We start from the raw sequence: 16,888 nt of genomic DNA, 5'->3' as shown, positions 1-16,888 counted from the left end.
CCAGCACTGTTTAATATCTTCATCAACAACATAGACAGTGGGATCCAGTGCACCCTCAGCAAATTTGCAGAGGACTCCAAGCTGAGTGGTGTGGTTGACATGCCTGAGGGATGGGATGCCATTCAGAGGGACCTGGACAAGCTTGAGAAGTGGGCCCATGTGAACCTTGTGAGGTTCATCAAGGCCAAGCTGAAGGTCCTGCACCTGGGCTGGGGCAACCCCCAGTATCAGTACAGGCTGGGGGATGAAGGGATTGAGAGCAGCCCTGAGGAGAAGGACTTGGGGGTACTGGTGGATGAAAAGCTGAACATGAGCTGTCAATTGTGTGCTCATAGCCCAGACAGCCAACTGTATTCTGGGCTGCATCAAAAGAAGCATGACTGGCAGGTCAAGGTTGGTGATTCTGCCCCGCTGTTCTGCTCTGATGAGAGCCCACCTGGTGTACTGTGTCCAGCTCTGGGGTCCTCAGTACAGGAAAGACATGGAGCTGCTGGAGTGGGTCCAGAGGAGGGCCACAAAAAGGATCAGAGGGCTGGAACACCTCTCCTGTGAAGACAGGCTGAGAGAGTTGGGGTTGTTCAGCCTGGAGAAGAGAAGGCTCGGGGGAGACCTTATTGCAGCCGTCCAGTACTTAAAGGGGGCCTACAGGAAAGCTGGAGAGGGACTTTTTACAAGGGCATGTAGTGATAGGACAAGGAGTAATGGCTTTAAACTGAAAGAGGGCAGATGTAGATTGGATATAAGGAAGAAATTCTTCACTATGAGGGTGGTGAGGCACTGCAACGGGTTGTCCAGAGAAGTTGTGGATGCCCCATCCCTGGAAGTGTTCAAGGCCAGGTTGGATGGGGCTTTGAGCAACCTGGTCTAGTGGAAGGTGTCCCTGCGCATGGCAGGGGGTGTGGAACTAGATGATCTTTAAGGTCCCTTCCAACCCAAACCATTCTGTGATTCTGTGATTCTAAAAACTCGCCAGTAAGGTTTTAGCTCTAAAACTTAAACACAACCCAAAAGTCTGCTAACCAGGATAGTTGGGATTTGTTGCCGTCCTCTATTGAATGGCTTGAAGCAGGACAGCTGATAGTGGTTTCCAGCTGAGTATTATCCTGAAATTGGGGCATCTCGGACTGCTTAGAGTCATAGGAGAATGGTCAGGATCATGCTAAGTGTGCACTGTAACCTGCTAAACTCAACACCTTTGGGACTTTAGTCAGCTGAGCTGGTCAGACAAGGCCTCATGGCTGCTCCAAATAATTTGGAAGAAATCACAACCCCATTGCAAATCTCTCCTGTGGTTTGTTGGGTTTTTTTTTTACCCTTTTCTTCTGTTTACACAATTTACTGAGGTCACTGCTTTGAAAGCAGATTTGTCTTATTAGAATGAATTAATAATACAGTTGCTTGTTGCTGTGTTTAAAGGAGTCTGATTTATAGTAACAGAAGGATCATCTGGTTCTAAACCTGGATAGCTTAAAAACAGAGGTGGATGACTGATTTGTCAAAACATTAGCTGAAGAAAGGGCAAATAACCTAAAATGTTGACTGTATCTTGTAAAACTGTCTTGGTGAAACTCTGATGGCTTTTTCAGTGCAAGCTTAGTTTAGCTTAATGTTCTGTGCTCTAAAAGGCAAAGATGTTCAAGATGACAAACATTTAATAGCATGTATTGTTGTACTAGCTCTGCCAGGGAAGAGTCAAACATGGCAAAAATGTTCACCAGCACTCTTGCAAAAGAAGTTTTGCAAACTAGGTGCATAGTCAACATCTAAAGTCACCCAGAAAGATTATCCACAATAAAACTAATCTCAGTAGTTTGCTAACAGCTGGTGCTGGAAGATAGGCTTTGGGACTTTGAAGAGGGTCCATTATATTTTGCTAGGTGGCTGAAAAGGGCAACCAAAAGAAATCAGAATAAAACTGAAATACCATATCAAAATTTCATAAAGCAAAATGAGGATATAAGTGAGAGTTTTGAAATATCCTAATTCTTCCAAATGTTCATTTAAGTGCTCGCTAGCTTCTTTGAAAATTTTGGAGTTAGCAAAGGAGATATAGCCATTAAGCTAAGAACAAAGCTGTGTTATTTCAATTCATGTTTCTATAAATAGCATACCCACACTACAGTATACTAAAAGGCTTAGTACTTAAAAGACTCACAAAATATTAGTAAATTTACCTTGAGTCATACTTTTTCAAGACTGCTATATAGTATTAATTATGCAGATATAATAGTAATGGTTTATAAGGCAATATATGTTTGCTGATTAGTTATTAAAAACCCCAACAGTTTTGGGGAAAATACTGTCTAATAAAGAGCCAGAACTTTTAGAACATAAATGTTCATTTCTTACTGTTGTGAGGTTTTTTTTTAAACTCGAGACTTTATGTATTAAATGCACGATACCTGTAGAGGCTCAAAGGATAGTTAAAAGGCCATGGAAAACTACCCGACTGATGAGAGGTAGATGAAAACAATGTTTTGGAAAATGGGCTATGTTTGGTGGAAAGAGAACTGACCTGGGAGAGACTGGAAATAAGTTTGTTTTAAAATTTCCTGCACGCAGCATCTGCTTAAGCAGAAAAATTTTCCTTTGCTTAATTTTTAAGAATTTCTTGAGCTATCCCAGCTCCTGCTCTTAATAGCCAGCGGTGTTAAGTTATCAGAGCTTGGGACTGTTACATTAATATCCTGTGACAGTATGTATATTTAAAAGATGGAGTACATTGTTAACTGGAAATGTTGCTTAGCAGTTTCTCTCAAAGGACAGATTTTGCTTCAAGTTACTGTATAGTTGTAAGAAAGTTAACTGCAAGTTAAGATCTAGGAAAGAGAGTAAATTTTCTACCTGCACTCTAGCAGCTTTCATGGGGTTTTTATTATTTATACTGCATGAATATTCCAATGCAAGTAAAGCCTGCTTATGAGCATACGTGTGGGAAAGACAGATGTTAGAAGAAAGAAGATTTTATACACTGTCTCATGATTATAATTATTCAAAGGACAATGTTTTCACATAGATTTTAATAAAGACTTTAAGCCAAATAATATGCAAAAATTAACACGGAGGTAATAATCAGATGGCAAACAAATCCTGTCAGCTTCTTTTTTTGTAAAAAATAATATAAAGAAGTTTGAAAATGATCAGGATGTCTGGCCCAACATTTTTCAACAGTACTCGTGACAAAGTGTTCATCAAAAGTGTTTGTTTACTGTGGAAATCCTTTGCAAAAATAAACCATCAAAAAAACCCCAGATAATGTTTTTGCTGGAAATGCTACAAGTTCGCTGTAGCTGTCTTGGCATTTAACTCGGGACAGATACAGTTTATCTTATCAGCCACTTCTTTCTTTCTGGGTCAGAGCCCATCACCTGACGCACAGCCAAGCACCTCCTGTAGCGCATGACCTGCTCACCAAGGGAGGATGAGCTGTGGGAAGGTCACTCCTCCGAGGTGGCTGAGGAACGGGGAAGCCTGGGGGAGCTGAACCCCTGCTGCCGTAAGGTACCGTTGGGGCATCCCAAATTAGTGATATTCTAGATTTTTAGAACTCCCAAGTGATATATTCTGTGTGAGTAAAGTATCAGTTGTTTTCTGTATCCCGTTTTGCAATGGTTTTAAGGGCTAGAGCTGCTGTGACTAATGCCATATAAAATGAACCCATTTTTGGCTTTAAAAATCTCATGACTTTAAACCCATGTTTGAGACTTGACTTGTGCACATCATTGTTTTCAGTCCTGCAAGGGAGATAGTTGGCCTGAAAATACTGCTGTCTGGTGCTAGGGTCCTGACTGACAAATCTTTCTTTGAATCCTTTTGTTTTACCCATGTGGTACAGGTTGCAACATGGAGGTTTAAAATCAAGGATGCTTCAAGTTGCTGTTTTGTTTTGTTTTGGTTTTTTTCCTCGGTAAGAAAACCTGTTGCCATATTTCTGAAATCTCCACTTAGTTTTGCATCTCCACAGGATCTTTGTTCCCTGTTCCTGCTGGCCCTGTGGGGCAAGGTGCCTTCTGTTGGTTAGTGCTTCCATGACAGAAGGAAGCCACTGGCTTGGACAGAAATGAGACGTGCGTTAAGCTAATCTTTCTAAGAAGTAAAAAACCGCATTAAATTCCAGGAAAGTTTGCAACTGTAAAAATTGGCTTTTGTAATTTGCTAAGTTCTTCAGCCCTTGCTAGGCGCCTGTGGACTTGTGCCAGCACCGTTCAATACACTGAATATTTTCTTGTTATATGCTGAGTAAAGAAAAAGAAGAAAATGGTGAAAGTTAGCCTTGCTTAAAGTAAGGGACTGGATCAGATGAACTCCAAAGGTCCCTTTCAACATTAAAATTATTCCGTGATTTTTGCTGTTGTTTGGATACATTACCTGGAAGAAATGCTGGCTGTAATAATCTGTGTGTCCACAAACTTTCCATAGCATTTCGGGGATGATTTATATACTTTCTGAGAGGCATCTCTATCAGCAAAAATAACTTACCAGGGCCTTTTACCCACTACTGCAAAACACTTCTTTGAGAATTCCAAAACCAGTTCAAAACAAAATCAAACCAGTTCTGCCACAGATCATCGGCTGAGATCATTAGCTTGCTTGATCATAGGCTTCTACACAGCACTCTGCAGCTCTGTCTGTAATGAATTTGCACTACCTGTGAACGTCCAGATGAAGCTACTCCTGAATGATCATCCATCCAGCAGCCAGACAGCTTCGGAAAAGGGCTTTTTAAAAATGATTTGAGCTTTATGCATTAGTCTGTACCACACGGTTTTAATTTCTCTGTCAGTTGAGTCCAGGGATTTCCAGAGCTGGAGCTACTGTATGATACTGCAGTGGTGCAAAGTAATCGGTAATGTTTACACAATGCTATCAGCACTCTGAAAGTAGTGTTCCTTGGTGTGAGAATGAGAAATAACCAACAGAGAAGAACAGGTAGTCATCTGCTAAGCTGTCGTTTGGCAGTTGGAAAGCATACTAAAACAGAAAAAAATATCTGAGACACTGTAGAAACAGATACTGCTTCTCTCTTTGGAAGATTGATATACGCAATTAGAAAAAATATTCTAAGCCGCGTCATGGTTTTGTACTAGATAAGCAGTTTAGTGCTATAGGCAAGAAAGAATACAGGTAAAATAACTTATGTTTTAATGGCTAGTTATTTCCTGTCGCTTCTGCCAGGCTGCACTGAAAGTCAAGGAAAACCCTTCAGGTATAAACTTTGGGAAGCAGCTCCTGTCTCGGCAAAAGAGACCTAATTGGTATCTGACATTGTTCCGAAAGGAAGAAAGAAATTAGCACTGGTGAAACGCTGACTGCATATATCTTCACCAGGTGGCAGTTTGGGAGGTGCAGCTTTTCATAAAGGTTGTCCAGATACATGATCAAATTAAAAAGAGATGTGTTTCATTTCTGAATGTGTGTACAGTGATTCTGGAAAAAGAAAGAATTTGTGGATTAAGTATAGCATTACGTGATGACATGTTTCTGGTTGTGAAATCTCTGTGCCTCACATTATAAAAAACAGTGGCCAGTTGTAGACTGAAATAAAAACTTTCTTTGACTGTAAACAACAAATATTTTTTATTTTTTCAGCATCTGATTTTTGTTAAACTTGAAATCTACAAGAAGGAAACTTTCAAGGAAAATTACAGTTATTTTAGAATCACTAGTTTTTCATTTACCTTTGTTCATCTCCATGATTTGAGAAGCATTATAAAAAGGAACAGAGTGCATAAAAATCAACTGGATGTGCAGTCCTTTCCAGCTGTATAAACCTAGGTACCTTCTTGTCTGATGCAGTCAAACTCACTTTTTCCTTTTGGCAAGCATCCCTGTTTCCAGGGGTATATTTTTGGTGCAGGAGGACAGCTGCTTGTTTTCTAGTGGACAGTACCTACCACGAGTGTCATTTCCCAGACCAGCGTTGAGCCCTCCTCCCATGGGAGGGGAGCCAAATGGGTTTGCTGTATAGGATTGCTGAGGGTGCCTCTTCCTCAGCAGAACTGTTGCTGGTACTTTAGAGGTGAAAACGATCAACAGTGTACTTATTATCCCACCACTTCACCCACGGCAACAGATGGAGCTTGGTCTGTGGGAACCCGGTGTTTGCACCATGGCTTGTATTTCTTTGTGTTACAACTGGTTGCCGAATTAGCCATCGGGCGCAGGCGTGAGAGCTGCTGGCTCCTTCCCACGCCTGCCATGGTTCCTCTTGCTCAAGCAAAGGGCACTTGCTCTGTTCTTAGCTAAATAACTCTGGCTTCTCCTCTGCCTCAGCCAGGTCCTTCCCTGGCCGCATTGCTTGCCTTAAATCCCAGAAAGTGTCTCTTTAGCAGTTGGGTTGGATGTAATTTGAGTTCTTAATGAAGGGACTCTTCATTTGGTCTGGTGTCTTCATTTTCATGGTTGTGCAGCTTACATTTAGTCTTACGTATGTTCCCTCTCTTCCAATGTCTTTATAGTGTAAGTTTTGCACCAGTTTGGAGTAACGTTTTGAATTTTAAGTCATGAATCTGAGATTTTGTTGTAAATTGAAGAACCTAGTCTGTGAGTGGTTTGGACTTCAATAAACTAGTTAAAAAAGAGTTAACAAGTGGGTTGAGCTTCCCTCTTGTGGCTACACTATGTAACTAAACACATTCCATAAAACATCTGAGCTTAATCCTGAGAATTGTTTTCATAGGGAAAAACTCCTCTGTGACCTCTCTTGAGTTAAGATTTCTTGAGATTTGCTGGTTTTGAAGGCCCCAGTTGTTCTGTTACAGGCATGTCCTATAAGTTATAGTTACTCTTCAGTTACAGTTCATGTATATTTTACATGAAATTAAAAAAACCCCTTACATAAACCAAGAAGATTAAGGGTGACAAGGAACAACAAGTAGTAATAAGTAGAAAACTTTATTTTCTCCTCCTGACACTTGGAAAAAAATCCCACTTACCTTGCTGAGGCATTTGGTATCAGGGCTCTTCTCTGCCAACTCTCTTCACTCAAGGAAGCAATTTGGTATGAACGAATAAACTGTTGATCATTTCTGTATTGATTAATGGCATCTACCCTTAATTTTTCCAGTTTCATATTTGCTGTAGTAGAAAGATGTTGGGTTTTAAAAATTATTTTATTAAAATGCTGCACCCTAAATGACCTCTTTTATTAACTGTTTATAATAGTCCCCACAGCGTTATATTTGGACATATTCCTCCAGGAGGGAGGTCTGCCATTAGGTGTGTTGCATGCACAGCTGGGACACTTACCCTCAGTGCAGGAGTCTGCAGTTACCTGGTAGGGAGTAAAGAGCTGACAGTGGAACAACTGGCACCCTAAGCAGTTCATAGCTAGAAATTACTTCTCAAACCTTGTGTGCATGGAGATTAGGTGGTATTATAGAAGATAATGCAATGATTTTAATTTGAGATTATATTTATTCCTTCTGTCTTTGGTGTTGTGTTGTTAACCTTGCAAGACCATGTATAACTTCTTCCTCTTGTCACTTTGTTGTTGTCTAGAGTAGCTTCAGCCTTTGCAGTAGCAACAGATCCTATTCCTCCAGCTGAAAGGGAATCTTTATTAATTTTCAGGAGATAGTACAGTGATTAGAAAGCTTTACATGGAGCTTTTGCAGTCCTTCCTGCTATGTCGTATCTGATCACTTGGTCAGGACCATGCTGCATGCATTTGGAGGATGCAATAATGTATACAGTTAATAGAATATTTTAAGAGAATTGAAAAATCCAGCTGACATAGGTAACAATGAACCCCGACTGAAGGTTAAAAGCCTCTTGGATACATAATGGAGTTTGAACGTAAACAGAAAAAAAGAGAAGTGTGATTTTCCTCTTATTAATCGTTAAGCTTCAAGGAAATTTTTTACACTGACACCCACTTTCCTGGTTTACTGTAATACAGGCGGTAAAGTAGAAGTCCACATTAGAAGTGATGCTTAGCTGAAAGCATGCTAAGGTTGTTTGCACAGTGGGGAAACTGTGTCAAGAAGTCGCAAGATAATTTGCCTTAATACCTAATAAACTTACAGATGAAAGTTAAAGGATTGTAATTGCTCCCCTGGAAGACATTTTTGTAGAAAAATAACTACAGTATGTAGAATATTTTTATAAGTAAATACATTAAAAGTAAAAAATGAAGATGTTAATTCTGTGGAGATAGTATGTTTTTCTCCACATTATTCTACTTCATTCTCTAACCCAACACTTTACTATATCATTTCAGTTAATCAATAGGAAAATCAATGTATGATCTTAATCAATATTAGTGAGCAGATGTAATTTACTGGTTAGTATACAAGACTTGACCCCTTGGGAGTATTGTGGGTAATTATTCATGGATCAAAGATTGTCTTATAGCATGAACTATTTTTATCTTTTTGAAAGCACGTTCGAGGAAAAGCATTTCTTTCAATTCACAGAATATTTAAAAACGCACCGCAGTCTGAAAGGAGAGACAAAATCAGAATCATGGTGTGGATCCCGGGGACAGAAGTTACTGCGACTGAAAGTCCTGAAATAAACCTTGTGTTTTTTCTTGGTAAGATGTTGATCCCATATCCTAAAATACTTCTCATTGTGTAGCTTGGAATAACATGTTTTTATTTTCTGAAACATTTGATTCTAAAAAGTTTACTTAAAGTAAATATTTAGCATATATTATTCAATCCATGTGTTTTCTCATTTAATAATTAGTATTTTTATAACAAGCAGCGTAACGTCAGTAGTCAGTATTTAATGTTGACAACTTTATTATGTTAACATAATATGGTATGTATGATTTTCTTTATTCGGTTGTTATACAACCTGCAAGGTCTGTGTCAGTCTTTGAAGGATGAAGAGACTGAGGATGATGTTTATAGGACAAAGGAAGTATTAGTAATTGTTTATCTTGATAAGTGGATTAGAGAAAGCAGTTTTAATGGTGCTTTATTTTAAGGCTGTTTAATATGGGGAAGAAGAGGTGTATGTGTGTGTGAACATCATTAAAATTCATGCTCTTTCTATTGCTTTTGGGGTAGACTTAATGTGTTTCTGACTGTGGAACTGTAAGTGGCATTGAATCTCTCTGAGGAATTGTCTTTTTTCTTTCTGATGTATCAGAGTGCATGATGTAAAACCAAAGGCAAGGTTATACTGGTAAGGTCCTCTATTACATTGTTTTGCATTGGTGGGAGATAAACAGGTGCCTTGGCAAGCCATGGCTTTGGGGCACACTGAAAGAGCTACATTCTCTCCCAGCACGTGTCAGCTGGTAGCAGCAGGGTGAACGTGTTATTAGATTTTTCGTATTTTTGGGTTACTTGCCTTTAGAAAAGGTAACAATGGTATCTAATTTTTTGGCAAGGGTTCATGATGCCCAAGATGGATCTGCTTTTCTCTTTTTGAAGTAGAAGATAGCCAAATGGCATTTTGGGTCCTGTAATAAATGTTATCTTGGTACCTCTAGTTTAGTACAGGTGACTTTTAAAAAGATTTCTGTTGCGTATAGATTATACAGTGAATGACCAGATGATAAAATGAAAGGATTCAATTCTTATCTATTATGTGCCATGAAGTAGGGGGGAAAAAAGCTAACTGATAAGTGCAGTCGTGTTTAGACCTCAAGTGGGGATATTTAAAACCATCAGATCTCTGATCAGCTATGTGTTTAAATGTGATTTTTGTTTTCCCTTTTGTTACTTCAGCCTTTTATATAGAGAAGTATATGTCAAAACACTGTGATTAACAGCTGAGTTGTTGAAGCTATGGTGAGGATTAAGGGTGATTTCATTCTCAGTGTTGAAAAATAATGTCACTTCAGAATTGCAGCACTGATTTGATGGATATTAAATGTATTTTCTGAAAATATTAATTGACATCTGTAAATTTATAATTTTATTTGTATCTTAAGCCATCAGAGGAGATTCTTTTTGTACTTTGGACATAGCCATAGCTCACTGCAATATCAAATATATACTGTATTTAAAGATAGTTCTGAGGCTTATTATTGAACTTTGGCTTTATTATAGCTGGTAACACATTTCACATGACTGTACACTGAAATTCCATCCTTTGGTTAATTTATAAAACTCTTCAGACCCAGTTGACTGGCAGGCTTTCATATGTCCATATAGTCTGGTTTTTGAGGACTGGGAGACAAGCATTATTTCTTTTAGTTGTTCCTCATTCTTCCAGCCTCCTGTGATTCTCTTTCATGCTGTGAGAGGCTAATAATTCACCTCTCATCATTCAATTACTTAGATTTTCAAGTCACAAAGGACTTTTAAAGTCCTGAGATTTCCCAAAAGAATATGAACTGCAACTACAACTACAGAGTGCTCTGGTGGTACTGTAAAATTTCTGGTTATGTAAAAGTGAAGAGCCTTGAAACAGGATCTCTTTAGATGTCAAGAACTGTAATTTCTCTCCTCCAGACACTGATGATCTTCAGGAGATCTCTTCTTCATCTCTGCAGGTCTGCGGAGTCTCTCAGGAGTCATTTTAGACAGAGAAGAAAGACAGAAAAGTGATGGGATAGCTGATAAAAGGGTCAGGCTGTATCACAGAAAGCAAAAAGGAATTGAGTAAAGAGCAAATAATAGAATCTTAGAATCATAGAATGGTTTGGATGGGAAGGGACCTTAAAGATCATCTAGTTCCACACCCCCTGCCATGGGCAGGGACACCTTCCACTAGACCAGGTTGCTCAAAGCCCCATCCAACCTGGCCTTGAACACTTCCAGGGATGGGGCATCCACAACTTCTCTGGGCAACCCGTTGCAGTGCCTCACCACCCTCATAGTGAAGAATTTCTTCCTTATATCCAATCTACATCTGCCCTCTTTCAGTTCAAAGCCATTACCCCTTGTCCTATCACTACATGCCCTTGTAAAAAGTCCCTCTCCAGCTTTCCTGTAGGCCCCCTTCAGGTACTGGACGGCTGCTATAAGGTCTCCCCCGAGCCTTCTCTTCTCCAGGCTGAACAACCCCAACTCTCTCAGCCTGTCTTCACAGGAGAGGTGCTCCAGCCCTCTGATCATCTTCCTGGCCCTCCTCTGGACTTGCTCCAACAGGTCCATGTCCTTCTTATGCTGGGGGCCCCAGAGCTGAATGCAGTACTCCAGGTGGGGTCTCACGAGAGTGGAGTAGAGGGGAAGAATCACCTCCCTCGAACTGCTGGTCATGCTTCTTTTGATACAGCCCAGGATACAGTTGGCCTTCTGGGCTGTAAGCGCACATTGCCGGGTCATGTTGAACTTCTCATCAACCAACACCCCCAAGTCTTTCTCCTCAGGGCTGCTCTCAATCCATTCTTCGCCCAGCCTGTATTTATGCTTGGGATTGCCCCGACCCTTGCACTTGGCTTCGTTCAACTTCATGAGGTTCTCACGGGCCCACCTCTCGAGTCTGTCAAGGTCCCTCTGGATGGCATCCCTTCCCTCCAGCATGTCGACCACACCACATAGCTTGGTGTCATTGGCAAACTTGCTGAGGGTGCACTCAATCCCACTGTCCATGTCACCAACAAAGATGTTAAACAGCGCTGGTCCCAATACTGACCCCTGAGGAACGCTGCTCGTCACTGGCCTCCACTTGGACATTGAGCCGCTGACCGCCACTCTTTGAGTGTGACCATCCAGCCAATTCCTTATCCACCAAGCGGTCCATCCATCAAATCCATATCTCTCCAATTTGGAGACAAGGATGTTGTGCGGGACAGTGTCAAATGCTTTGCACAAGTCCAGGTAGATGACATCAGTTGCTCTTCCCTTATCCACCAACACTGTAACCCCGCTGTAGAAAACCACCAAATTTGTCAGGCACAATTTGCCCTTAGTGAAGCCACGTTAGCTGTCACTAGTCACCTCCTTATTTTCTGTGTGTCTTAGCATAGTTTCCAGGAGGATCTGCTCCATGATCGTGCCAGGCACAGAGGTGAGACTGACTGGCCTGTAGTTCCCTGGGTCTTCCTTTTCTCCCTTTTTAAAAATGGGAGTTATGTTTCCCCTTTTCCAGTCAGTGGAAACTTCACCGGACTGCCATGACTTCTCAAATATGATGGATAGTGGCTTAGCAACTTCATCTGCCAGTTCCCTCGGGACCCATGGATGCATCTCATCAGGTCCCATGGACTTGTGCACCTTCAGGTTCCTTAGATGGTGTCAAACCTGATCTTCTCCTACAGTGGGCTGGTCTTCATTCTCCCAGTCCCTGCCTTTACCTTCTGCGACTTGGATGGTATGGCTTGAGCACTTGCCAGTGAAGACTGAGGCAAAAAAGTCATTGAATACCTCAGCCTTCTCCATATCCCGGGTAACCAGGTCTCCCGTTTCCCTCCGGAGAGGGCCCACATTTTCCCTAGTCTTCCTTTTATCACCAACATACCTATAGAAGCCTTTCTTGTTGCCCTTGATGTCCTGGGCCAGATTTAATTCTATCAGGGCTTTAGCTTTCCTAACCTGATCCCTGGCTGCTCGGACAATTTCTCTGTATTCCGCCCAGGATACCTGTCCTTGCTTCCACCCTCTGTAGGCTTCCTTTTTGTGTTTGAGTTTGTCCAGGAGCTCCTTGTTCATCCATGCAGGCCTCCTGGTGTTTTTTGCCTGGCTTCCTCTTTGTTGGGATGCATCGCTCCTGAGCTTGGAGGAGGTGATCCTTGAATATTAACCAGCTTTCTTGGGCCCCTCTTCCCTCCAGCACTTTATCCCATGGTACTCCACCAAGCAGATCCCTGAAGAGGACAAAGTCTGCTCTCCTGAAGTCCAGAGCAGTGAGCTTGCTGTGCGCCCTCCTTGGTGCCCTAAAGATCCTGAACTCCGCCATTTCATGGTCACTGCAGCCAGGGCTGCCCTTGAGTTTCACATTCCCCACCAGCCCCTCCTTGCTGGTGACAACAAGGTCCAGCATAACACCTCTCCTCACTGGCTCCTCTATCACTTGGAGAAGGAAGTTATCATCAACACATTCCAGGAACCTCCTGGACTGCTTATGCCCTGCTGTGTTGTCCCTCCAACAGATATCGGGGTAGTTGAATCCCTCCATGAGGACTAGGGCTTGTGAACGTGAGGCTGCTCCTATCTGTTTATAGAGGGCCTCAGGTGCTTGGTCTTCCTGGGCGGGTGGCCTGTAGCAGACCCCCACTATAATGTCCCCTGTCCCTGCCCTCCCTTTAATCCTGATCCATAAGCTCTTGGTTGGCTCCTCATCCATCCCCAGGCAGAGGTCCATGCACTCCAGCTGGTCATTGACATAAAGGGTGACACCCCCTCCTCATCTCCCCTGCCTGTCCTTCTTAAAGAGCCTGTATCCTTCCATTCCAACACTCCAGTCATAGGAGCCATCCCACCACATCTCTGTGATACCAATAAGATCATAGCCCTGCAGGCGTGCACACATCTCTAACTCCTCTTGTTTATTCCTCATGCTACATGCATTTGCGTAGAGGCATTTAGGTTGGGCTGCCGATGAAGCTGACTTACTGGCTGGCGTGGCTGGAATTCCTTTGTGCTGCTCTTCAGGTGCTCTCCTGCTGACCTGTGATCCTTCTCCAGGCTCTGGGCATCTATTGCTGGCACTGGCATCAAACTGGTAGGAGTGGGATGGGCTGAGGTTCCCCTCCTCCAGCAACTTTAGTTTAAAGCCCTCTTCATCAGCTTGACAAGTCTATGACCGAAGATGCTCTTCGTCTTCCCTGGCAGATGGACCCCATCAGCCCCTAGTAGGTCAGGTTTCTCAAAGTGAGTCCCATGGTCTAAGTAGCTGAACCCCTGGCTGGTGCACCAGTCCTGTAACCATTTGTTGATTCGCCAGATTCGACTGGCCCTTTCAAACCCCTTCCCTTGGACTGGGAGGACTGATGGAAAAACTACGTGCACTCCAGAGTCCCTTACCACCACTCCAAGGGCTCTGTGCATCAATCCTTCTTGATGGTCCTCAGGCTGCTCCTGGCTGTATCACTGGTGCCCATGTGAAACACTTTCAGGAGTATTTCGTTTCAGTAGATTTAAGGATGAAAAGCTAAATTCCATGATAAAGGAGTTAATGTAGGCATCTGGGAGAAGAGTAAATACAGAGATGTGATATTAGGGTGAAAATGAAGAGAATATAAAACAGAAATGAAATGAAATGAAATCAAATGAAATGAAGGATGTTCAAAGAAATCCCCTGAAAGTTTGGAGAAGGAAACTACAGAAAGGTGGTACCATGTTAGGTATCAAAATGAACTGTAGGAACCTGGGTGCATAAATTTATCCTTTAAAATAAAAGAATTAAAGCTATTAAAAAACCTGATTGTGATGTGTATAACACTCCGAAAAGTGAAAAATTGATAGCTTACAGTTCAGTCTGCATGTTTTCTTGAACTAGTGACCTCATTGCTTATACTTTCCTGTAAGCTCTTTGCTTAATGCTACCATGTTTACAATTCATTCCAACGAGCATGACCTCTTTTGTAACATATTGCATATATTCTTGTAAGTTCTGTGTAGCTGCAGTTTTCCCCCTTGTCAGTTTGTTCTTTTTGTCTTCTAAATATAGCTTTATTCCCTTGAACATACATTACTGGCCTGACATACTGTCAATAGTAAGAAATACATTGGTACATAAAGAAACCATCAAGACTTAGAAAACCACTAATGTTTCCCAGGTTAATTGTGTGAGAGAGAGAGTGAGCAAAATATAGTGGCTAGTCTAAAGGAATGTTTTTAGGAATCCATTTTTTCTTTGTATTCTGAATAACCCTGCAGTAAGTGTTCTTGGCTTCAGATAGAGTGGTCTTTTATTTTTCTATATTAAGCCATTGACTCTTGGCTGCTGATGAACATTTTTGTGTTATTTAATAAGTCCTCTTTGTACAAATCATGAGATTTCTTTGAATTTAATCAATTAATATTGAATGTTAACCAATTAAATATATTTGCACCTACTCACTTGTAGTCCTATTTTAGAGATGATCCCTAATTTTTATTAATTGATTAAATACTGATTAGCTATTAGAACTGCTGCTTGCACAGGCAAACCTCTTAAGTGTTTGAAGTTAATGCCTCAGTCTTTCTCTATTGCTATGCTAGACTACTTAAGTACACAAACGAGTTTGGACAACTTTACCCCAGGATGCAGTTTGCAGTAGAGGCGTATCTGCTCAATGTAGGGCTGAATATACCTTAACCAAAAACTGCAGATGAAGAGCTGACATCGCGAGTGCTCTTTGGCAATTAATAGCACTTAGCAGATGTTTCTGAACATTATTAATCATTTGAATATTGATACTGATAGGTCTAGAAGGCAGCTTTGAAGGGAGGTAGAGGTCTCCTGAAACTAAGTGGTTATATACAATAAAAGTGGTTAAATACGATTTTAGTCTCTATTAGAATATAAAACATTCTATGGGAATGTTATAAAAAGTGTGATTCTTACAGGCCTAATTATGCTCACAGCTAGAACCTTTTTTCTCTGAAGTTAATTCTTTACTGGTTGAAATGGAAACAACACACTGAAAATCTCAATAAGGATGTGAATACATTCAGTTTCCAAAGACATTTCGGCTTGGGACAACCTTTTCTTTTGTGAAAAAGAACCATGCTGGATGCCACTTTGCTGCCTTCTTTGAATTAGCGCTGCTATCTACAGCAGAGAAGGTTTGGTAGCAGGTATCAGGATTAGAAGCATCACATTTAGATTCAGATATCTAGATCCTGAGAAGCTAATGTGAACTGTGCATCTTCTCTAGTAACCATCCATGAATCAGCATGCACTGCAATTAAAGTAAATTTAAGAAGCTGCTTCCATCAGTTCTGATGAAGTTTTGGCTTCATTTTCCCATTTTGTGGTTGTGTGTTGATAGTTTGTGCATGTATGTAAGGGTGTATTTCTGACTTTTGAGGGTTTGAGGATAAACTGGAGGGATTTTTGTTCATATTAGTCTGTGACAGAATTTGTTCACTCTTCTCAAAGAGAAATTTGGAGAAAACCCATTCTTTCAGTTATATTCTTTTTTAAAAAATTGCAAATAAATTATTTGGTGAAGAGCATATCCAGCTGTTTATTAAATATACTGGTATTTTTTTCCAGGGATGACTTTGGAATTGGGTAGGTCCCTGGATGTCTCATTGAATTAAGCATGTATTTTCTTCCTTGCAATGAAATTACATCAAATGCTAGTGCTAGTCTTTTGTTCAAGTACTAGCTAGGACTGTTTGCAAAGATGCAGGGGGTGAGCCTTCCTCTGAAATAGCATTGAAACACATTTAGTGCTTGTGGATGGGGTTGGATAAGGAGCTTTGGAGGCAGAAATCCTCTGCTTATCCAGAGAGCACGTGGCGGAAGCACTCTAAGCTCCTGATGGTCCATGTAAAATTTTGATCTGGAGAGCTTAGTACAAGTGATAGTTCATTTGGATTCACCTTTGCGCTCATTTAGCATGTAGCCTTTACAAGGAAATTTTTGAGATTTCACATTCAATTAGGACCAGAAATCTGATAGCTAAGAACTGCACTGAAAACATGTCTACTCAGGTAGACAGCCAGAAGGCTTTCAGATAATGGCTTTCAGGTAGTACCTGGAGTTAGTAATGAAGGCTGTATTTCAATCGCTGGCTAAGCGGTAAAAGATGTGATGTCACTTAAGCACTCATCTGATGATGAAAACTTTTAGGGGCAGTCAGAAACTTTAAAAACACAAGTCACTCCTTAATAGGTAGAACTTACGTCTGAAAACTGAACTCATTTTGCAGCTCTTGGAGAGTAAGTTCACTCTGCAGCCTTCCTTGCCATCAGTGAGGACTGCAAGGGCCTCTCTCCCTGAACATGTTATGAAGTTTATAAGCATTTGCAGTACCTCGGGCTTTTACTTTCCTGTTGCACTTAACTGAAATTTGCAAATGGATTTACAAGTCATTGAAGTTATGCAGTTT

The 16,888-nt window shown here is 41.2% G+C and overlaps 1 long non-coding RNA gene across 1 annotated transcript in view; it reads left to right on the top strand.

Moving 5' to 3' along the window:
• Positions 1-3,403: 3,403 nt before the first annotated feature.
• The window catches only part of LOC142409679 (uncharacterized), a 70,093-nt gene continuing 56,608 nt past the window's right edge, over positions 3,404-16,888 (top strand). Inside the window, exons 1-2 of the long non-coding RNA XR_012775735.1 lie at positions 3,404-3,501; positions 8,418-8,536. This is a non-coding gene — a long non-coding RNA (uncharacterized LOC142409679). The remainder of the gene's footprint in view (positions 3,502-8,417; positions 8,537-16,888) is intronic.

This window comes from Mycteria americana, chromosome 5 (genome assembly GCF_035582795.1).
Source record: "Mycteria americana isolate JAX WOST 10 ecotype Jacksonville Zoo and Gardens chromosome 5, USCA_MyAme_1.0, whole genome shotgun sequence".
Lineage (NCBI taxonomy): Eukaryota > Metazoa > Chordata > Aves > Ciconiiformes > Ciconiidae > Mycteria > Mycteria americana.
The sequence above is the reverse complement of the archived record's forward strand: the minus strand, read 5'-3'. Positions and strand labels throughout refer to the sequence as shown.